This window comes from Pagrus pagrus, assembly GCF_965226575.1.
Source record: "Pagrus pagrus genome assembly, contig: HAP1_SCAFFOLD_250, whole genome shotgun sequence".
In the NCBI taxonomy this organism is placed as follows: domain Eukaryota; kingdom Metazoa; phylum Chordata; class Actinopteri; order Spariformes; family Sparidae; genus Pagrus; species Pagrus pagrus.
In genome coordinates, this window is record NW_028175213.1 from 25,877 (window position 1) to 49,817 (window position 23,941).

Here is a 23,941-nt window from a genome sequence, read left to right on the forward strand (position 1 = left end):
ACAGCAGACCCCGTTGGATTCGGACGGAATTTGTATTTTTGGTGAATATTTTAGTGAAAGGGGTGCATTTTTCATGAAAAAGCTCGGCCGATTTTTTCAATAGCTTCCAGGTCTTTGGACCGATTGACTCGAAATTTCTCCCAAACGTGGTCCTGTACTGGCTGAACGAGACACAGCAGTCCCCGTTGGATTCGGACGGAATTTGTATTTTTGGTGAATATTTTAGTGAAAGGGGGCCATTTGTCATGAGGCTGTCTTAAGGCTACTGTTAGGGTTAGAGTTATGGGGCTAGGGTTAGGGTTACGGTCGTCTTTTGGCCGATTGACTCGAAATTGATCACGAATGTCGTCGATGCCGACGGAAGGAAGGAAAAGCAGTTTTTATTGGATTTTAGTGGAATTTGTATTTTTGGTGAATATTTGAAAGAAAAGTCGCCTTTTTAATGAAAAAGCCCGGCCGATTTCTTCAATAGCTTCCAGGTCGTTTTACCGATTGACTCGAAATCGCTCCCAAACGTGGTCCTGTACTGGCTGAACGAGACACAGCAGACCTCGTTGGATTCGGACGAAATTTGTATTTTTGGTGAATATTTTAGTGAAAGGGGTGCATTTTTCATGAAAAAGCTCGGCCGATTTTTTCAATAGCTTCCAGGTCTTTGGACCGATTGACTCGAAATTTCTGCCAAACGTGGTCCTGTACTGGCTGAACGAGACACAGCAGTCCCCGTTGGATTCGGACGGAATTTGTATTTTTGGTGAATATTTTAGTGACAGGGGGCCATTTGTCATGAGGCTGTCTTAAGGCTACTGTTAGGGTTAGGGTTATGGGGCTAGGGTTAGGGTTACGGTCGTCTTTTGGCCGATTGACTCGAAATTGATCACGAATGTCGTCGATGCCGGCGGAAGGAAGGAAAAGCAGTTTTTATTGGATTTTAGTGGAATTTGTATTTTTGGTGAATATTTGAAAGAAAAGTCGCCTTTTTAATGAAAAAGCCCGGCCGATTTCTTCAATAGCTTCCAGGTCGTTTTACCGATTGACTCGAAATCGCTCCCAAACGTGGTCCTGTACTGGCTGAACGAGACACAGCAGTCCCCGTTGGATTCGGACGGAATTTCTATTTTTGGTGAATATTTTAGTGAAAGGGGGCCATTTGTCATGAGGCTGTCTTAAGGCTACTGTTAGGGTTAGGGTTATGGGGCTAGGGTTAGGGTTACGGTCGTCTTTTGACCGATTGACTGGAAATTGATCACGAATGTCGTTGATGCCGGCGGAAGGAAGGAAAAGCAGTTTTTATTGGATTTTAGTGGAATTTGTATTTTTGGTGAATATTTGAAAGAAAAGTCGCCTTTTTAATGAAAAAGCCCGGCCGATTTCTTCAATAGCTTCCAGGTCGTTTTACCGATTGACTCGAAATCGCTCCCAAACGTGGTCCTGTACTGGCTGAACGAGACACAGCAGACCCCGTTGGATTCGGACGGAATTTGTATTTTTGGTGAATATTTTAGTGAAAGGGGTGCATTTTTCATGAAAAAGCTCGGCCGATTTTTTCAATAGCTTCCAGGTCTTTGGACCGATTGACTCGAAATTTCTCCCAAACGTGGTCCTGTACTGGCTGAACGAGACACAGCAGTCCCCGTTGGATTCGGACGGAATTTGTATTTTTGGTGAATATTTTAGTGAAAGGGGGCCATTTGTCATGAGGCTGTCTTAAGGCTACTGTTAGGGTTAGAGTTATGGGGCTAGGGTTAGGGTTACGGTCGTCTTTTGGCCGATTGACTCGAAATTGATCACGAATGTCGTCGATGCCGACGGAAGGAAGGAAAAGCAGTTTTTATTGGATTTTAGTGGAATTTGTATTTTTGGTGAATATTTGAAAGAAAAGTCGCCTTTTTAATGAAAAAGCCCGGCCGATTTCTTCAATAGCTTCCAGGTCGTTTTACCGATTGACTCGAAATCGCTCCCAAACGTGGTCCTGTACTGGCTGAACGAGACACAGCAGACCCCGTTGGATTCGGACGGAATTTGTATTTTTGGTGAATATTTTAGTGAAAGGGGTGCATTTTTCATGAAAAAGCTCGGCCGATTTTTTCAATAGCTTCCAGGTCTTTGGACCGATTGACTCGAAATTTCTCCCAAACGTGGTCCTGTACTGGCTGAACGAGACACAGCAGTCCCCGTTGGATTCGGACGGAATTTGTATTTTTGGTGAATATTTTAGTGAAAGGGGGCCATTTGTCATGAGGCTGTCTTAAGGCTACTGTTAGGGTTAGGGTTATGGGGCTAGGGTTAGGGTTACGGTCGTCTTTTGGCCGATTGACTCGAAATTGATCACGAATGTCGTCGATGCCGGCGGAAGGAAGGAAAAGCAGTTTTTATTGGATTTTAGTGGAATTTGTATTTTTGGTGAATATTTGAAAGAAAAGTCGCCTTTTTAATGAAAAAGCCCGGCCGATTTCTTCAATAGCTTCCAGGTCGTTTTACCGATTGACTCGAAATCGCTCCCAAACGTGGTCCTGTACTGGCTGAACGAGACACAGCAGTCCCCGTTGGATTCGGACGGAATTTGTATTTTTGGTGAATATTTTAGTGAAAGGGGGCCATTTGTCATGAGGCTGTCTTAAGGCTACTGTTAGGGTTAGGGTTATGGGGCTAGGGTTAGGGTTACGGTCGTCTTTTGACCGATTGACTGGAAATTGATCACGAATGTCGTTGATGCCGGCGGAAGGAAGGAAAAGCAGTTTTTATTGGATTTTAGTGGAATTTGTATTTTTGGTGAATATTTGAAAGAAAAGTCGCCTTTTTAATGAAAAAGCCCGGCCGATTTCTTCAATAGCTTCCAGGTCGTTTTACCGATTGACTCGAAATCGCTCCCAAACGTGGTCCTGTACTGGCTGAACGAGACACAGCAGACCCCGTTGGATTCGGACGGAATTTGTATTTTTGGTGAATATTTTAGTGAAAGGGGTGCATTTTTCATGAAAAAGCTCGGCCGATTTTTTCAATAGCTTCCAGGTCTTTGGACCGATTGACTCGAAATTTCTCCCAAACGTGGTCCTGTACTGGCTGAACGAGACACAGCAGTCCCCGTTGGATTCGGACGGAATTTGTATTTTTGGTGAATATTTTAGTGAAAGGGGGCCATTTGTCATGAGGCTGTCTTAAGGCTACTGTTAGGGTTAGAGTTATGGGGCTAGGGTTAGGGTTACGGTCGTCTTTTGGCCGATTGACTCGAAATTGATCACGAATGTCGTCGATGCCGACGGAAGGAAGGAAAAGCAGTTTTTATTGGATTTTAGTGGAATTTGTATTTTTGGTGAATATTTGAAAGAAAAGTCGCCTTTTTAATGAAAAAGCCCGGCCGATTTCTTCAATAGCTTCCAGGTCGTTTTACCGATTGACTCGAAATCGCTCCCAAACGTGGTCCTGTACTGGCTGAACGAGACACAGCAGACCCCGTTGGATTCGGACGGAATTTGTATTTTTGGTGAATATTTTAGTGAAAGGGGTGCATTTTTCATGAAAAAGCTCGGCCGATTTTTTCAATAGCTTCCAGGTCTTTGGACCGATTGACTCGAAATTTCTGCCAAACGTGGTCCTGTACTGGCTGAACGAGACACAGCAGTCCCCGTTGGATTCGGACGGAATTTGTATTTTTGGTGAATATTTTAGTGAAAGGGGGCCATTTGTCATGAGGCTGTCTTAAGGCTACTGTTAGGGTTAGGGTTATGGGGCTAGGGTTAGGGTTACGGTCGTCTTTTGGCCGATTGACTCGAAATTGATCACGAATGTCGTCGATGCCGGCGGAAGGAAGGAAAAGCAGTTTTTATTGGATTTTAGTGGAATTTGTATTTTTGGTGAATATTTGAAAGAAAAGTCGCCTTTTTAATGAAAAAGCCCGGCCGATTTCTTCAATAGCTTCCAGGTCGTTTTACCGATTGACTCGAAATCGCTCCCAAACGTGGTCCTGTACTGGCTGAACGAGACACAGCAGTCCCCGTTGGATTCGGACGGAATTTCTATTTTTGGTGAATATTTTAGTGAAAGGGGGCCATTTGTCATGAGGCTGTCTTAAGGCTACTGTTAGGGTTAGGGTTATGGGGCTAGGGTTAGGGTTACGGTCGTCTTTTGACCGATTGACTGGAAATTGATCACGAATGTCGTTGATGCCGGCGGAAGGAAGGAAAAGCAGTTTTTATTGGATTTTAGTGGAATTTGTATTTTTGGTGAATATTTGAAAGAAAAGTCGCCTTTTTAATGAAAAAGCCCGGCCGATTTCTTCAATAGCTTCCAGGTCGTTTTACCGATTGACTCGAAATCGCTCCCAAACGTGGTCCTGTACTGGCTGAACGAGACACAGCAGACCCCGTTGGATTCGGACGGAATTTGTATTTTTGGTGAATATTTTAGTGAAAGGGGTGCATTTTTCATGAAAAAGCTCGGCCGATTTTTTCAATAGCTTCCAGGTCTTTGGACCGATTGACTCGAAATTTCTCCCAAACGTGGTCCTGTACTGGCTGAACGAGACACAGCAGTCCCCGTTGGATTCGGACGGAATTTGTATTTTTGGTGAATATTTTAGTGAAAGGGGGCCATTTGTCATGAGGCTGTCTTAAGGCTACTGTTAGGGTTAGAGTTATGGGGCTAGGGTTAGGGTTACGGTCGTCTTTTGGCCGATTGACTCGAAATTGATCACGAATGTCGTCGATGCCGACGGAAGGAAGGAAAAGCAGTTTTTATTGGATTTTAGTGGAATTTGTATTTTTGGTGAATATTTGAAAGAAAAGTCGCCTTTTTAATGAAAAAGCCCGGCCGATTTCTTCAATAGCTTCCAGGTCGTTTTACCGATTGACTCGAAATCGCTCCCAAACGTGGTCCTGTACTGGCTGAACGAGACACAGCAGTCCCCGTTGGATTCGGACGGAATTTGTATTTTTGGTGAATATTTTAGTGAAAGGGGTGCATTTTTCATGAAAAAGCTCGGCCGATTTTTTCAATAGCTTCCAGGTCTTTGGACCGATTGACTCGAAATTTCTCCCAAACGTGGTCCTGTACTGGCTGCACGAGACACAGCAGTCCCCGTTGGATTCGGACGGAATTTGTATTTTTGGTGAATATTTTAGTGAAAGGGGGCCATTTGTCATGAGGCTGTCTTAAGTCTACTGTTAGGGTTAGGGTTATGGGGCTAGGGTTAGGGTTACGGTCGTCTTTTGGCCGATTGACTCGAAATTGATCACGAATGTCATTGATGCCGGCGGAAGGAAGGAAAAGCAGTTTTTATTGGATTTTAGTGGAATTTGTACTTTTGGTGAATATTTGAAAGAAAAGTCGCCTTTTTAATGAAAAAGCCCGGCCGATTTCTTCAATAGCTTCCAGGTCGTTTTACCGATTGACTCGAAATCGCTCCCAAACGTGGTCCTGTACTGGCTGAACGAGACACAGCAGACCCCGTTGGATTCGGACGGAATTTGTATTTTTGGTGAATATTTTAGTGAAAGGGGTGCATTTTTCATGAAAAAGCTCGGCCGATTTTTTCAATAGCTTCCAGGTCTTTGGACCGATTGACTCGAAATTTCTCCCAAACGTGGTCCTGTACTGGCTGAACGAGACACAGCAGTCCCCGTTGGATTCGGACGGAATTTGTATTTTTGGTGAATATTTTAGTGAAAGGGGGCCATTTGTCATGAGGCTGTCTAAAGGCTACTGTTAGGGTTAGGGTTATGGGGCTAGGGTTAGGGTTACGGTCGTCTTTTGGCCGATTGACTCGAAATTGATCACGAATGTCGTCGATGCCAGCGGAAGGAAGGAAAAGCAGTTTTTATTGGATTTTAGTGGAATTTGTATTTTTGGTGAATATTTGAAAGAAAAGTCGCCTTTTTAATGAAAAAGCCCGGCCGATTTCTTCAATAGCTTCCAGGTCGTTTTACCGATTGACTCGAAATCGCTCCCAAACGTGGTCCTGTACTGGCTGAACGAGACACAGCAGTCCCCGTTGGATTCGGACGGAATTTGTATTTTTGGTGAATATTTTAGTGAAAGGGGTGCATTTTTCATGAAAAAGCTCGGCCGATTTTTTCAATAGCTTCCAGGTCTTTGGACCGATTGACTCGAAATTTCTCCCAAACGTGGTCCTGTACTGGCTGAACGAGACACAGCAGTCCCCGTTGGATTCGGACGGAATTTGTATTTTTGGTGAATATTTTAGTGAAAGGGGGCCATTTGTCATGAGGCTGTCTTAAGGCTACTGTTAGGGTTAGGGTTATGGGGCTAGGGTTAGGGTTACGGTCGTCTTTTGGCCGATTGACTCGAAATTGATCACGAATGTCATTGATGCCGGCGGAAGGAAGGAAAAGCAGTTTTTATTGGATTTTAGTGGAATTTGTACTTTTGGTGAATATTTGAAAGAAAAGTCGCCTTTTTAATGAAAAAGCCCGGCCGATTTCTTCAATAGCTTCCAGGTCGTTTTACCGATTGACTCGAAATCGCTCCCAAACGTGGTCCTGTACTGGCTGAACGAGACACAGCAGACCCCGTTGGATTCGGACGGAATTTGTATTTTTGGTGAATATTTTAGTGAAAGGGGTGCATTTTTCATGAAAAAGCTCGGCCGATTTTTTCAATAGCTTCCAGGTCTTTGGACCGATTGACTCGAAATTTCTCCCAAACGTGGTCCTGTACTGGCTGAACGAGACACAGCAGTCCCCGTTGGATTCGGACGGAATTTGTATTTTTGGTGAATATTTTAGTGAAAGGGGGCCATTTGTCATGAGGCTGTCTTAAGGCTACTGTTAGGGTTAGGGTTATGGGGCTAGGGTTAGGGTTACGGTCGTCTTTTGGCCGATTGACTCGAAATTGATCACCAATGTCGTCGATGCCAGCGGAAGGAAGGAAAAGCAGTTTTTATTGGATTTTAGTGGAATTTGTATTTTTGGTGAATATTTGAAAGAAAAGTCGCCTTTTTAATGAAAAAGCCCGGCCGATTTCTTCAATAGCTTCCAGGTCGTTTTACCGATTGACTCGAAATCGCTCCCAAACGTGGTCCTGTACTGGCTGAACGAGACACAGCAGTCCCCGTTGGATTCGGACGGAATTTGTATTTTTGGTGAATATTTTAGTGAAAGGGGTGCATTTTTCATGAAAAAGCTCGGCCGATTTTTTCAATAGCTTCCAGGTCTTTGGACCGATTGACTCGAAATTTCTCCCAAACGTGGTCCTGTACTGGCTGAACGAGACACAGCAGTCCCCGTTGGATTCGGACGGAATTTGTATTTTTGGTGAATATTTTAGTGAAAGGGGGCCATTTGTCATGAGGCTGTCTTAAGGCTACTGTTAGGGTTAGGGTTATGGGGCTAGGGTTAGGGTTACGGTCGTCTTTTGGCCGATTGACTCGAAATTGATCACGAATGTCGTCGATGCCGGCGGAAGGAAGGAAAAGCAGTTTTTATTGGATTTTAGTGGAATTTGTATTTTTGGTGAATATTTGAAAGAAAAGTCGCCTTTTTAATGAAAAAGCCCGGCCGATTTCTTCAATAGCTTCCAGGTCGTTTTACCGATTGACTCGAAATCGCTCCCAAACGTGGTCCTGTACTGGCTGAACGAGACACAGCAGACCCCGTTGGATTCGGACGGAATTTGTATTTTTGGTGAATATTTTAGTGAAAGGGGTGCATTTTTCATGAAAAAGCTCGGCCGATTTTTTCAATAGCTTCCAGGTCTTTGGACCGATTGACTCGAAATTTCTCCCAAACGTGGTCCTGTACTGGCTGAACGAGACACAGCAGTCCCCGTTGGATTCGGACGGAATTTGTATTTTTGGTGAATATTTTAGTGAAAGGGGGCCATTTGTCATGAGGCTGTCTTAAGGCTACTGTTAGGGTTAGGGTTATGGGGCTAGGGTTAGGGTTACGGTCGTCTTTTGGCCGATTGACTCGAAATTGATCACGAATGTCGTCGATGCCGGCGGAAGGAAGGAAAAGCAGTTTTTATTGGATTTTAGTGGAATTTGTATTTTTGGTGAATATTTGAAAGAAAAGTCGCCTTTTTAATGAAAAAGCCCGGCCGATTTCTTCAATAGCTTCCAGGTCGTTTTACCGATTGACTCAAAATCGCTCCCAAACGTGGTCCTGTACTGGCTGAACGAGACACAGCAGACCCCGTTGGATTCGGACGGAATTTGTATTTTTGGTGAATATTTTAGTGAAAGGGGTGCATTTTTCATGAAAAAGCTCGGCCGATTTTTTCAATAGCTTCCAGGTCTTTGGACCGATTGACTCGAAATTTCTCCCAAACGTGGTCCTGTACTGGCTGAACGAGACACAGCAGTCCCCGTTGGATTCGGACGGAATTTGTATTTTTGGTGAATATTTTAGTGAAAGGGGGCCATTTGTCATGAGGCTGTCTTAAGGCTACTGTTAGGGTTAGGGTTATGGGGCTAGGGTTAGGGTTACGGTCGTCTTTTGGCCGATTGACTCGAAATTGATCACGAATGTCGTCGATGCCGGCGGAAGGAAGGAAAAGCAGTTTTTATTGGATTTTAGTGGAATTTGTATTTTTGGTGAATATTTGAAAGAAAAGTCGCCTTTTTAATGAAAAAGCCCGGCCGATTTCTTCAATAGCTTCCAGGTCGTTTTACCGATTGACTCGAAATCGCTCCCAAACGTGGTCCTGTACTGGCTGAACGAGACACAGCAGACCCCGTTGGATTCGGACGGAATTTGTATTTTTGGTGAATATTTTAGTGAAAGGGGTGCATTTTTCATGAAAAAGCTCGGCCGATTTTTTCAATAGCTTCCAGGTCTTTGGACCGATTGACTCGAAATTTCTGCCAAACGTGGTCCTGTACTGGCTGAACGAGACACAGCAGTCCCCGTTGGATTCGGACGGAATTTGTATTTTTGGTGAATATTTTAGTGAAAGGGGGCCATTTGTCATGAGGCTGTCTTAAGGCTACTGTTAGGGTTAGGGTTATGGGGCTAGGGTTAGGGTTACGGTCGTCTTTTGGCCGATTGACTCGAAATTGATCACGAATGTCGTCGATGCCGGCGGAAGGAAGGAAAAGCAGTTTTTATTGGATTTTAGTGGAATTTGTATTTTTGGTGAATATTTGAAAGAAAAGTCGCCTTTTTAATGAAAAAGCCCGGCCGATTTCTTCAATAGCTTCCAGGTCGTTTTACCGATTGACTCGAAATCGCTCCCAAACGTGGTCCTGTACTGGCTGAACGAGACACAGCAGACCCCGTTGGATTCTGACGGAATTTGTATTTTTGGTGAATATTTTAGTGAAAGGGGTGCATTTTTCATGAAAAAGCTCGGCCGATTTTTTCAATAGCTTCCAGGTCTTTGGACCGATTGACTCGAAATTTCTCCCAAACGTGGTCCTGTACTGGCTGAACGAGACACAGCAGTCCCCGTTGGATTCGGACGGAATTTGTATTTTTGGTGAATATTTTAGTGAAAGGGGGCCATTTGTCATGAGGCTGTCTTAAGGCTACTGTTAGGGTTAGGGTTATGGGGCTAGGGTTAGGGTTACGGTCGTCTTTTGGCCGATTGACTCGAAATTGATCACGAATGTCGTCGATGCCGGCGGAAGGAAGGAAAAGCAGTTTTTATTGGATTTTAGTGGAATTTGTATTTTTGGTGAATATTTGAAAGAAAAGTCGCCTTTTTAATGAAAAAGCCCGGCCGATTTCTTCAATAGCTTCCAGGTCGTTTTACCGATTGACTCGAAATCGCTCCCAAACGTGGTCCTGTACTGGCTGAACGAGACACAGCAGACCCCGTTGGATTCGGACGGAATTTGTATTTTTGGTGAATATTTTAGTGAAAGGGGTGCATTTTTCATGAAAAAGCTCGGCCGATTTTTTCAATAGCTTCCAGGTCTTTGGACCGATTGACTCGAAATTTCTGCCAAACGTGGTCCTGTACTGGCTGAACGAGACACAGCAGTCCCCGTTGGATTCGGACGGAATTTGTATTTTTGGTGAATATTTTAGTGAAAGGGGGCCATTTGTCATGAGGCTGTCTTAAGGCTACTGTTAGGGTTAGGGTTATGGGGCTAGGGTTAGGGTTACGGTCGTCTTTTGGCCGATTGACTCGAAATTGATCACGAATGTCGTCGATGCCGGCGGAAGGAAGGAAAAGCAGTTTTTATTGGATTTTAGTGGAATTTGTATTTTTGGTGAATATTTGAAAGAAAAGTCGCCTTTTTAATGAAAAAGCCCGGCCGATTTCTTCAATAGCTTCCAGGTCGTTTTACCGATTGACTCGAAATCGCTCCCAAACGTGGTCCTGTACTGGCTGAACGAGACACAGCAGACCCCGTTGGATTCTGACGGAATTTGTATTTTTGGTGAATATTTTAGTGAAAGGGGTGCATTTTTCATGAAAAAGCTCGGCCGATTTTTTCAATAGCTTCCAGGTCTTTGGACCGATTGACTCGAAATTTCTGCCAAACGTGGTCCTGTACTGGCTGAACGAGACACAGCAGTCCCCGTTGGATTCGGACGGAATTTGTATTTTTGGTGAATATTTTAGTGAAAGGGGGCCATTTGTCATGAGGCTGTCTTAAGGCTACTGTTAGGGTTAGGGTTATGGGGCTAGGGTTAGGGTTACGGTCGTCTTTTGGCCGATTGACTCGAAATTGATCACGAATGTCGTCGATGCCGGCGGAAGGAAGGAAAAGCAGTTTTTATTGGATTTTAGTGGAATTTGTATTTTTGGTGAATATTTGAAAGAAAAGTCGCCTTTTTAATGAAAAAGCCCGGCCGATTTCTTCAATAGCTTCCAGGTCGTTTTACCGATTGACTCGAAATCGCTCCCAAACGTGGTCCTGTACTGGCTGAACGAGACACAGCAGTCCCCGTTGGATTCGGACGGAATTTCTATTTTTGGTGAATATTTTAGTGAAAGGGGGCCATTTGTCATGAGGCTGTCTTAAGGCTACTGTTAGGGTTAGGGTTATGGGGCTAGGGTTAGGGTTACGGTCGTCTTTTGACCGATTGACTGGAAATTGATCACGAATGTCGTTGATGCCGGCGGAAGGAAGGAAAAGCAGTTTTTATTGGATTTTAGTGGAATTTGTATTTTTGGTGAATATTTGAAAGAAAAGTCGCCTTTTTAATGAAAAAGCCTGGCCGATTTCTTCAATAGCTTCCAGGTCGTTTTACCGATTGACTCGAAATCGCTCCCAAACGTGGTCCTGTACTGGCTGAACGAGACACAGCAGACCCCGTTGGATTCGGACGGAATTTGTATTTTTGGTGAATATTTTAGTGAAAGGGGTGCATTTTTCATGAAAAAGCTCGGCCGATTTTTTCAATAGCTTCCAGGTCTTTGGACCGATTGACTCGAAATTTCTCCCAAACGTGGTCCTGTACTGGCTGAACGAGACACAGCCCAGCTGGCACCAGACGTCAGTTAGACGTCATATAGACGTTGCCCTCTTACGTTGAATAGACGTTAGTATTTAGTTGAGAATGAAAATCGGGTTAACGTCTAAACTTAACGTTGATCTGATATCAAAATCCAACGTTGGGCAGATGTTACATTTTTATATTAAATCAACGTCGGGTTTAGACGTAAACCCGATTTTCATTTTCAACTAAAATATAACATCTATCCAACGTTGGACTTGGACATCTAATCATCGTTGGGTTTAGACGTTAACCCGATTTTCATTTTCAACTAAAATATAACATCTATCCAACGTTGGACTTGGATATCAAATCATCGTTGGGTTTAGACGTAAACCCGATTTTCATTTTCAACTAAAATATAACATCTATCCAACGTTGGACTTGGATATCAAATCAACGTTGGCTTTAGACGTAAACCCGATTTTCATTTTCAACTAAAATATAACATCTATCCAACGTTGGACTTGGATATCAAATCAACGTTGGCTTTAGACGTTAACCCGATTTTCATTTTCAACTAAAATATAACATCTATCCAACGTTGGACTTGGATATCTAATCAATGTTGGGTTTTGACGTCGACCAGATTTTCATTTTCAACTAAAATATAACATCTATCCAACGTTGGACTTGGATATCTAATCAACGTTGGGTTTTGACGTCGACCAGATTTTCATTTTCAACTAAAATATAACCTCTATCCAACGTTGGACTTGGATATCTAATCAACGTTGGGTTTTGACGTCGACCAGATTTTCATTTTCAACTAAAATATAATCTCTATCCAACATTGGATTTTGATATCAAATCAATGTTGGATCTAGACGCCTACCTGACTTGCATTTTCAACAAAAATATAACATCTATCCATCGCTGGATTTTGATATCAAATCAACGTTGGGTTTTGACGTCGACCAGATTTTCATTTTCAACTAAAATATAACCTCTATCCAACGTTGGACTTGGATATCTAATCAACGTTGGGTTTTGACGTCGACCAGATTTTCATTTTCAACTAAAATATAACATCTATCCAACGTTGGACTTGGATATCTAATCAACGTTGGGTTTTGACGTCGACCAGATTTTCATTTTCAACTAAAATATAACATCTATCCATCGCTGGATTTTGATATCAAATCAATATTGGGTTTAGACGTCAACTCTTTTCAATTACAATATAACATCCACCCAACATGTGAATTTTAAGTCTAAACGACATTGGGATTTGACGTCATCCCTTTTTTCGACAAAACTCCAACATACATTATATTTTGATGTCAAACCAATATTGGAGTTTGACGTTTGAACTTTTGTTGGTAAGTATTCATTTAAGACACTGTTTAGCTGTATGGGTAAATAACAAACTGGTTCACAAAAAGGCTTTTTAATAAAACATTTAAGAATGTTTAAAATTTTAACATTTAAACAAAATTTTAACACATTTAACATTTAGGGAAAACCACTTTCAACATTTAAAAACAACAACAACAACAACAACAACAGGACAGTGCACAGAGGTGGAAGTAGAATAACAGTCACTGCTGCATCTGGCTTTTCCTGCCACCTCCGCCCACCCTGTCTGGGGCATATTTAAGGCAGAAGGCAACAGCCTCGGAAATCTTCGCCTCCGTTTCCTCCTCCCTTCTTGGAGTCTTCAGGACACTCTCTGTAAGAAATATTTGAAACTTCAGAGTACAGGACAAGTAAGGCAACAGTAAGAGTAAGGCTGAATTCCAATTCTTATTTTCATCCCTGCCCCTACCCCTAGCCCTTAAAAGGATAAGTACCGTTTTTTACAACCTGAACCTTATTTCTAGCAAAATATATGGTCATTTACTCACCCAGATAACTTTGGTGTCATTTGAAGTCGTTCAGACGAAATTAGATCCAGCGTAGCGCCGATATATCCATATAATGCGAAAGACAGGGCACCGACACGCAGCCTTTATATAACGCATTATCTGCCACGAAACTAGTTCATTTCACTAATATTTTGTCATGATACGCTAGCGCTATTCCCCTCTGAGTCCGGGATCGTCCGTCATCAACATCCGGGGTCAAACTAGCAGTAGCAGCTACAGGTAAACAGGCCGGGCTGTCGTGGGTGCGCGCGCAGCTCAGAGACGACATCCTCCAGGTCAGAGGTAGTAGGTCAACCTACAGACCCCGGATGTTGACAATAGACGAGCCCGGACTCAGAGGGGAATAGCACTAGCGTATCGTAACAAAATATTGGTGAAATGAACTAGTTTCGTGGAAGATAATGCTCATAGAGGCTGCACTTCGGTACGCCGTCACTCGCATTATATGGATATACCGGCGCTACACTGGATCTAATTTCGTCCGAACAACGCCAAATGACACCAAAGTTATCTGGGTGAGTAAATGACCATATATTTTGCTAGAAATAAGGTCCAGGTTGTAAAAAACGGTAGTTATCCTTTAACCCTTGCCCCTTGAAACAGAGCTACAAGGGGTAGGGGTTGAAAGTCAACCCCTACAAATTGGGACACCCCTTCAACAATCACATAGGTCATCAGTAGCCTCCGTTGGCTTTCACATAAGCAGACATGACAAACTTTTGCCACAAATCCTGTATTCAAAACCATGTTAACTTAATAAAATTGAATGCAGATGGATCGGTTCATTGTAAAACATTTATTGATGTAAATGTGGTGATTTATGTAGGTAGACTACAGAGCCCCCAGGCAGCGCTGCTCTTCTGTCCAATACACACATGAAGCTTCACTTTTAATTCAAACAAACTAATGCGACTGCCACAATTCTTACATTTAATCAATGAGACCAGCACAGACCTGCCAACCTTGAACTTGAACAAATTACATAATGGTGAAACGTTGCGGTTAGCCTACTTGTAAAGGACATCAACATAGTGCATGTTGGTTTTTGGGGGGCGTGGTTTCTTTGCCTGCTGCGGACATACCCCCAGCGTCCTGAGGCAGAGAATGCTGCTCATTTATTGACAACTTTGATGCATAATTTTTTAGTCCTTCAAATTTGACATTGTGGTTAATAATGTTTTCCTGTGGTATTTTTAAACTTAGAACAATTTATTTTTGGCTTCCTCAGTCTTTAACGTACAATTTAATTTCAAAGATCTGATATTGCAAAATAACTACTTTTGCCTTTTTTTCCTTTTAACACATATCAATAAGCAGTTCCTCTATATGTTTTATACTATATACTTACTTGCTTCTGGCATTGGGTACGGGGAGTTTTTTTTCTGTACTGGAGTGGTTGATGGTCCTCTTGAGAGAGACAGAAGATTGACCCCTCTGGTCTTCTACAGTGGGCCGAGTTTTCTGGGAAGCTACAAGAATCAAAGAAAATGTAATAGTTAAGCCATTTTTCAGACTAAACTTAAGACAAATAATTTCCAAGGTAAATTACTTTTGCAGTTAAAGGAGCTGTATAAGAAATGTACAGCAAGTTATCATAAAATCACTCAATGTCACCAGAGACTAATCATATTAAATTGAATATTCGCATTTGACTGGGACCACTGAGCTACAGCTACAGCTGGGAGATAAAATTATTTATTTATTTTCAATTGAGATTGCGATTTAAGATCGAGTTCCATTATCGGTTATTATGCTCATTTCCTTGATATCACACGGTAGAAATAAGCAGCTTGTCTCTCTGCCGTCTGACAGGCCACCTTCTGTTGTGAAGCCAAAGCGAAAGAAGTACAAAGTTAAAGTTGGAAAAGAGGGAGGAAATGAGGTGAAATGGAGCTGATTGTTAATAAAGTGATGGTGAACGTGTGTAACGGTTCATGAGACGAGTCCAGCCCGGTCAGGTCGCCTGTCTCTGGCATGGATTAAAGTTCTCCGTCGCTACGACGGATTTCCTTCATTCAAACTTCATAGAGGCGACTTGTGAGATCAACGTAGATCGTAGGAGAACTGTTGGCTGATGTTTATTGACAGATTGTCACACTCTACAGCCAATGGTATCGTTAACAGCGTGTGTGCGCCTGACCAATGACAGTGCAGTGACCCACACAGGGCGGGATCTCAACACGGAGCGGCGCTAAAGTTTAGCTGCTTAGCTAGCAAGGACTTGTCGCGCTGCTACGTTATCAACCGAGTTTAGTCAGCACGTGAGAACTCATCTGACACGGAGAGTCTCCTGTTGTGTGCAACATGTGTGAAATAACAACTATAGTCTGGACTTTGTCTGCAGTGTATCTGTGTAAACGGCTTCATTCAGCGTCTCTCCCTCTTCTCTGGCACCGTGAGTTACCATGGTTACAGGAACGCCCTGAAACTTTATAATGATGATCAATAAGAAGTTTTTGGTTAGTTTGACTGTACAGAGTCATGAATGTTGCCGGATTGTAGCTCAATGCAGACTGACAAGGCTGCAAAAGTTGCTGCTTGTATGATGTATTTTTCTGTTCAACGATAAGAGGCTCACTTTAAATAATAATAATAATAATAATAATAATAATGATGATGAGAAGAAGTAGAAAAATAGCGTACTGAAAAGTTCTGTAGATGGTTGATTATTTGAAAGAGTAAAACTTGAGAAGCTTGGCAAAAATAAAGACACCGTTTGATTATACAGACACACATACGGGGCGTAGTGTCCAAGTGGTGATGTGAAACAATAACCTGCAGATCACAGATGTAGATGTAGCCTACTGCTGCTTCATCCCTCTGACTGCAGGTAGTAACTAATGCAGTCTAACATGTTTTAGAGAGACATGATTATCTTACTTATACTTATCTTAGACTACTGTAACTCCCTCCTCTTTGGTCTCCCCCACAAGTCCATCCGTAAGCTCCAACTGGTCCAGAATTCAGCTGCTCGTATTGTCTCCAGAACTCCTTCCATCAATCATATCACGCCCGTTCTTCAACAACTCCACTGGCTTCCTGTCAAATTTCGCATAGACTTTAAAATCCTGCTTCACACTTTTAAGGCCATCCACAACCTCGCCCCCCCATACCTCTCTGACCTCCTCCACATCAACATTCCCTCCCGGGCACTCAGATCAGCCTCCTCCATCAGCCTCACTGTGCCCTCTGCCCGTCTGTCCACCATGGGGTCCAGAGCCTTCAGCCGCTCTGCCCCCCCCCCCACCTCTTCAAACTCTCATACTCACTTTAAGTTGTCTTCCACCTTGCAGTTTTCTGATTTTATTTTGTTTTTATTGCACTTGTATGTGTCCTTTGCTTTTTTAAATGACTGTTTATATGTTGTGTAAGGCGACCTTGAGTGCCCTGAAAGGCGCCATAAATAAAATGTATTATTATTATTATTACTTTAAGACCGACTGTGTGAGTGTGCAGAGCAGAGGTTAGCATGTCGCTGTCTGGCAACCTTGCGTCTGGGGGCGAGGGGCAAAAACAGTTTTGGCCACAGTCTTACATACGGCTCCTTTAAGTAAAACTTCAATATATCCACCGAATCTGGTCCATCAGCTCCTTTCCTGTAGCAACAACCTGCAGTGTAATTCTGCAACATTACAAAAATATAGTCCCGCAAACTACAGGGAGAGACGGGAGTGGATTTTCATTCCTCTCCCATCACACTCCCATGAATCAGTTTTTAATTTTTTTTAGCTAGTTCTTCCACCAGTTAACTGCAATGGTCGCTGTCTGCCATTGTATGTTTTGTAGATTTGCACTGATGTAAATATTTTGACAATTGGGCCAATACCGGACCAGTTATAGCCAACAAAGTTTTGTGCAGCAGCATAGCCAACTTGGTGACATCTATTTTAATCCTCACAACCATTCAACTGAGCGTTTCTTTTTCTGAGTCTAAAATAGGTACACTACTTTTAATTGTGAATCTATAACATTAGTATAGTAGCATACCACTGTGTATGGGTCCCTATCCTGTTAGGGCAGAATATTTATGTAAGTGAATTAAGTCCTGAAGAACCTTTTTTTGGCCTGGTAGCCTGAGGTGTGGAAGAGGGCGGGGATTGCAATCCTCTGGAAAGATCCTTTTCCTTGAGACTGGAGTGACTTCTAGGATTGGAGAGATTGATTGACTTGATGGTGTTGACAACGATGACAAGTACGCCTAAGACTCCCTCTCTTGAACACGTTGCAGCTTCCTTGGAGGAGCAGGAAGCTCTAGCTCTGTAAAAAAAAAAAAGATCTTTTTTTTTTTAAGCAAAGACAATGAAGATGAACAATATATTACACGCAATATTACATCCTGCTGTGAGTGTCAAAGTTTAAAATCACTAGTGCAGGCAGATCCCTCTTGTGTTCGTGTGTCGCTCGGGCGCTCAAAGCAGGAAGTAAATACCGGTGTGTATCTATCGCGAGTCTCGTTCATCTTGTCCGGCACGGCTTCCGTAGTGCAAACGCTGTGAGGGAGACTCGCGTGAATGCGGAGCATGCCTCCAGGCAGATATAGCATAGTGACTGTTTAGGCTAGAAAAATGTACTGAATGAGGTCGTTTCGAGTAAACTCTGGATGTGGCTACTTCAGGACACTTGGATTGCAGCGGACAAGCAGTATGGAGGAATATTACAAAAGTTTTTGTGTAGTTTTATGGACCTTTTCCTCTCGGCCACAATTGACACTCGTTATATGGATTATTCCGTCGGAGGGTACCCCCGCGGGTCTCCAGCTGCACTTTGAGGAATAAGAAACTACACCGGAGTTCTCATCAGCATGAGGGTGAGTCGATAATGACTGAATTTCGTTCTAGAGTGAACTATTCTTTTAATGTCCAACTATCAGAATAAAGTGACAGTTCCAGCAAACATGACTGAATACTTGTTACCTACTGAAGCTTTCAATACCCACACGGGCAGTTTAACAGCCCAGTTTTAAACTGTACATTGTTCCCTCGATATTGTTTCCTCACTTAAACTATGTATCACTGCATCTCTAAAAGACATGTTATTTGACACATTTGTGCAAATGTTTTCATATCCTCTGACCTCATCACAAGTACTCATTACAGAAGAGGACAAAAGAAATACAACCAACCTTCACTTAAGTTGGAACCTTCGCCATCTTCAACTTCCGGCTCACTGTCACTTACTGCACCGTCAAGATCACCTAATTCAAGAAACAAAAACAAAATGATTCTGTTGTTAGGAGCTGCAATTATTTTCATTACTGTTTAATCTGTCATTCACTTCAATCAATTTCAATTTCAGGAAAATATTAAACAGTGTAAAAAAAACAGTGACACAATGAATTCAATCATCACACGGTTGGGTACATGCGAGATTATAGAGTTTAAATCTAGCGGTCTAAATGACTGCTTACGGCCGTTCTAGTAATGTTTAATTCCGGCCCTTCTGAACTGACACTTTGGTCCAATCAGAAACATAATTTGACCGGATCTAACTCCAGGGTTGTGGAAAGCGCACTGTTATGCCTTCACCAAGATCGATCATTAAGAATAATTGGATCAGACCTGACTGGACTGAACTCGCCACAGTGGCTGGTAAACTGATTCAATTCACCAGCCAGCACACAAATTCAGCCGTATTTGGGGGGTGGCGGGTGCTAATTTCCATCCCTGAATAATGCAACCACATAAAAACCTCTGGGGCTATTTTCATCATTAGGCGATTACATTTTCTTTTTTCTTTTTTTTTTTAAAAAGGCACAGAGATCCGGGGCTATTCCCAAAACATCCGGGCCCAGGTCTAACGACGCGCCGTCCGTCACGAGCAACGGTAGCCCGGTGGTAACGAGTAACGTAAGATGGCTGTTGTGAGCTGGGAAGCTAATGCTAGCGGCGGATGCTAGCCGCCACCGCTAAAACCAGCTCACTCGACGCTAACTACCCTAACGTTACTCTTCGAGGCTTCTGTTCTTGGTGGCGGCCGGGTATCGGTCCGCGGCTACAGAGCCTCACTTGTGCTGTATTTTTTCTTTTTCACTCCTGAGAACTGCTGCTGGCAGGAGGCTGCAGTTGAGCCCGAGAGAAGGGGCTCAGTTTGAATGTTTTAGTTTACAAACGACAATGAACAAACCTCCAGACTTTGTTCCCGCACTTGCATGATGAATTGACAAAAACAGCAAACTGTCATTACATTCACCCACGCATACATGCTCAACATTTAGAAGACACTTACCTGTGGTAATTACCCGATGGCAGGCAGTCTCCTCTGATGTTGTCTTGCCGTCTCCGCGCTTTATGACCCCCCCCCCACGTCGCTTACGCCGGAAGTGACGTTTTTGTGGGCGTTCCCTTGGTTGCCGACTCAATCTTGTTTTTTTTTATGTTTTTGTGGTTTTGTCTGTTACATTTGAATGGGTTTTTTGGTGAAAGTTGATGAATAAATAATAATAATAATAATAATAATAATAATAATAATAATAATGATAATATGTCCCACAGTTCATGGTGGCCTAGAGCAATATTTTGTGAATGTCATGGAAATTACTGTGATGAAAAATACATAAACAGAAAATAATATTGTAATTCAATAATGGTTACAGCTGTACTAGAAAACAAAAAATACCTACTATAGCATTGCGACAGTTTGATGCAAAGAACATCAGAATCAAAATTTGAATCATGACAGCACTATTTGTGATTCAAATCAAATGGATCAAACAGTGATGTGTTTAGAATCATGTGACTGTAATCATCAATCAACACAAAGAGTTCATGCCCGAGGCATCCCGAATTCCTGTACTAGCACTGCAGCCTTGGCCTGGCCTGATGGAAGCTGGCTGCTGCTGGAGCCAACTTCGCCTGGTGGTACTAATGCTCAAGCCTAGTTTAGCCTAGCGGTAGCTGCTGCTGCTGAAGCCTGAGTTTAGCCTATTGGTACAGTCGCTGCTGCTGCTGAAGCTTGAGGTGTAGCTGGTAGCTGGCTGCTGCTGGAGCCTGAGCTTGGCCTGGCGGTAGCTAGATTATTTTTTAATTTTTTAAAATAAAACAGTCCCATTTAACCCTATCCCATAACAGCTGCACCAGGGTTGAAGTGAGATCCACAATATCTCCATGACAGTCCATACAGTTTTACAAGCTCATCTCCTCATGCAGGGCTCTGTGAATGGTGATATGCAGTTTGAACTGAAGGTGCTTGTAAAGATGCAATGCATAGGCCCAATACCACATATAGTGATCACCAAAACACAGCAGAGCTATCAGACTGTATTTTAGTTGGATAATTTTATTTTGAATGTGACTGAAAAATTCTTTTTCTAAACTCATTCTGGTAACACTGGTTATAGGTCAGTTATGAACAGGAAATGTAGTTCACAGTTTGTGTCAAGCAAAAAAGGCCGACAGTGTAAATTGTAGATGGAGATACACTTTAAAGAGATTCTCTTGCTTGATGTTAAAATGTATCATCCCAGATACATTTTCACATCAAGGGTTTTGAAAATATTTAGCTCATAAAACACATCCCCAGACATGCATGGTCAGATCCACTACTGACGCTGATCCGCTACTGACACTGACTTTCTTTGGTCAACATAAAATTATATTATTGTACGTCGATATTATGTTAGCACGATACATCTAAAACATCAACATCCAACAATTAACGATTAACATTATGACTTTTAACGTTTCGGTCATCATTCTATATCAGAGTGAAAGACGTGTGGATGAGGTTCGATTTTAATTAGGCCTACTTATCACCACAACTTAAAACCAACAAAATCTCAATGTCAGAATTATGTGCTTGTTAATATTAAACGTTTAACAGACATTACAAAAAGGTCACCATAAATGTTATTATGTCAAAATTGGCATCAGACATTATTATGACGTTATATATTAGTTAGCTACTTAACCCTAACTTAAAACCAACAAAATATCGTCAAACAAACAATGTTAGAATATTACATTGTTTCGATGTTGTCATTATGACGTTAAAGTTGAAGTTTTCTATGCCACACTGATGTTAGTTTTAGATGTTTGCAAGACATTGGATTTTATTTACTTATCACCACAACTTAAAAGCGACAACATTTTTATGTCAAAGGATGTCAGAATATCACGTTCTGTAAACGTTTAAATTATGCCGTTGAAAAGACGTTGGGTTTTGGTCACCATAAATGTCAAAATGACATTGGCATCAGACGTTAGATATTAGTTATGTACCACCCAAACTTAAAACCAACAAAACTTCAACGTCATTAGATGTCTATATCTTATGTCAAACTAACGTTCTTGATAGATTTTGTCCAGACGTTAGAATTTAGTCATCAAAAAGGTCATTATTCAACGTCAAAGTTGTGTTAGTACAAGACGTCTGACACACGTTGGGTTTTGGTTGCCTAACACCACAATATAAAAACAACAAAATATTAACGTCACTTGACGTCCATATTCCTATGTCAAAAGATGTTGAAAGTAGACGTTAAATGGACATTGGTTTTTGGTCACCATAAAGATCAGAATCATATGTCAAAATGACGTTGGCACTAGACATTGTTCCGACGTTGGATATCAGTTTAGTAACACCCAAACTTTAAACCAACCAAATTTCAATGTCATTAGACGACTATATCTTATGTCAAACTAACGTTCTTGATAGATGCTGCCCAGACATTAGAATTTAGTCATCAGAAAGGTCATTATTCAACGTCAAAGTTGTGTTAATACAAGACGTCTGACACACGTTGGGTTTTGGTTGCCTAACACAACAACATAAAAACAACAAAATATTAACGTCACTTGACGTCCATATTCCTATGCCAAAAGATGTTTAAAGTAGATGTTAAAAGGACATTGGTTTTGGGTCACCATAAATGTCAGAATCATATGTCAAAATGACGTTGGCACCAGACATTGGTCCGACGTTGAAAATCAGTTATGTAACACCCAAACTTTAAACCAACCAAATTTCGACGTCATTAGACGACTATATCTTATGTCAAACTAACGTTCTTGATAGATGTTGTCCAGAAGTTAGAATTTAGTCATCAAAAAGGTCATTATTCAACGTCAAAGTTGTGTTAGTACAAGACGTCTGACCCACGTTGGGTTTTGGTTGCCTAACACCACAATATAAAAACAACAAAATATTAACGTCACTTGACGTCCATATTCCTATGCCAAAAGATGTTTAAAGTAGACGTTAAGTGGACGTTGGTTTTTGGTCACCATAAATGTCAGAATCATATGTCAAAATGACGTTGGCACCAGACATTGGTCCGACGTTGAAAATCAGTTATGTAACACCCAAACTTTAAACCAACCAAATTTCAACGTCATTAGACGACTATATCGTATGTCAAACTAACGTTCTTGATAGATGTTGTCCAGACGTTAGAATTTAGTCATCAAAAAGGTCATTATTCAACGTCAAAGTTGTGTTAGTACAAGACGTCTGACACACGTTGGGTTTTGGTTGCCTAACACCACAATATAAAAACAACAAAATATTCAAAATGACGTTGGCACCAGACATTGTTCCGACGTTGGATATCAGTCATGTAACACCCAACAGACCCAACAACAAAATATTAACGTCACTTGACGTCCATATTCCTATGTCAAAAGATGTTGAAAGTAGACGTTAAATGGACATTGGTTTTTGGTCAGCATAAATGTCAGAATCATATGTCAAAATGACGTTGGCACCAGACATTGTTCCGACGTTGGATATCAGTCATGTAACACCCAACAGACCCAACAACAAAATATTAACGTCACTTGACGTCCATATTCTTATGTCAAAAGATGTTAAAAGTAGACGTTAAATGGACGTTGGTTTTTGGTCAGCATAAATGTCAGAATCATATGTCAAAATGACGTTGGCACCAGACATTGTTCCGACGTTGGATATCAGTCATGTAACACCCAACAGACCCAACAACAAAATATTAACGTCACTTGACGTCCATATTCCTATGTCAAAAGATGTTGAAAGTAGACGTTAAATGGACATTGGTTTTTGGTCACCATAAAGGTCAGAATCATATGTCAAAATGACGTTGGCACCAGACATTGTTCCGACATTGGATATCAGTCATGTAACACCCAAACTTTAAACCAACCAAATTTCAACGTCATTAGACAACTATATCTTATGTCAAACTAACGTTCTTGATAGATGTTGTCCAGACGTTAGAATTTAGTCCTCAAAAAGGTCATTATTCAACGTCAAAGTTGTGTTAGTACAAGACGTCTGACACACGTTGGGTTTTGGTTGCCTAACACCACAACATAAAAACAACAAAATATTAATGTCACTTGACATCAATATTCCTATGTCAAAAGATGTTGAAAGTAGACGTTAAATGGACGTTGGTTTTTGGTCAGCATAAATGTCAGAATCATATGTCAAAATGACGTTGGCACCAGACATTGTTCCGACGTTGGATATCAGTCATGTAACACCCAACAGACCCAACAACAAAATATTAACGTCACTTGACGTCCATATTCCTATGTCAAAAGATGTTGAAAGTAGACGTTAAATGGACATTGGTTTTTGGTCAGCATAAATGTCAGAATCATATGTCAAAATGACGTTGGCACCAGACACTGTTCCGACGTTGGATATCAGTCATGTAACACCCAACAGACCCAACAACAAAATATT

At 41.8% G+C, this 23,941-nt stretch overlaps 1 long non-coding RNA gene across 2 annotated transcripts; it reads right to left on the reverse strand.

The window, feature by feature from the left end:
• Nucleotides 1-12,782: 12,782 nt before the first annotated feature.
• LOC311254073 lies at nucleotides 12,783-19,608 on the reverse strand. 2 transcript variants are annotated; one of them, XR_014622183.1, is made up of 6 exons: nucleotides 19,502-19,608; nucleotides 18,399-18,470; nucleotides 17,331-17,533; nucleotides 16,157-16,315; nucleotides 14,625-14,745; nucleotides 12,783-13,080 (listed from the first exon to the last, which is right to left on the reverse strand). It is a non-coding gene; the product is annotated as an uncharacterized lncRNA (long non-coding RNA). The 2 variants fall into 2 exon arrangements; XR_014622184.1 differs by having other exon boundaries at nucleotides 14,625-16,315.
• Between the last annotated feature and the right edge of the window lie 4,333 nt (nucleotides 19,609-23,941).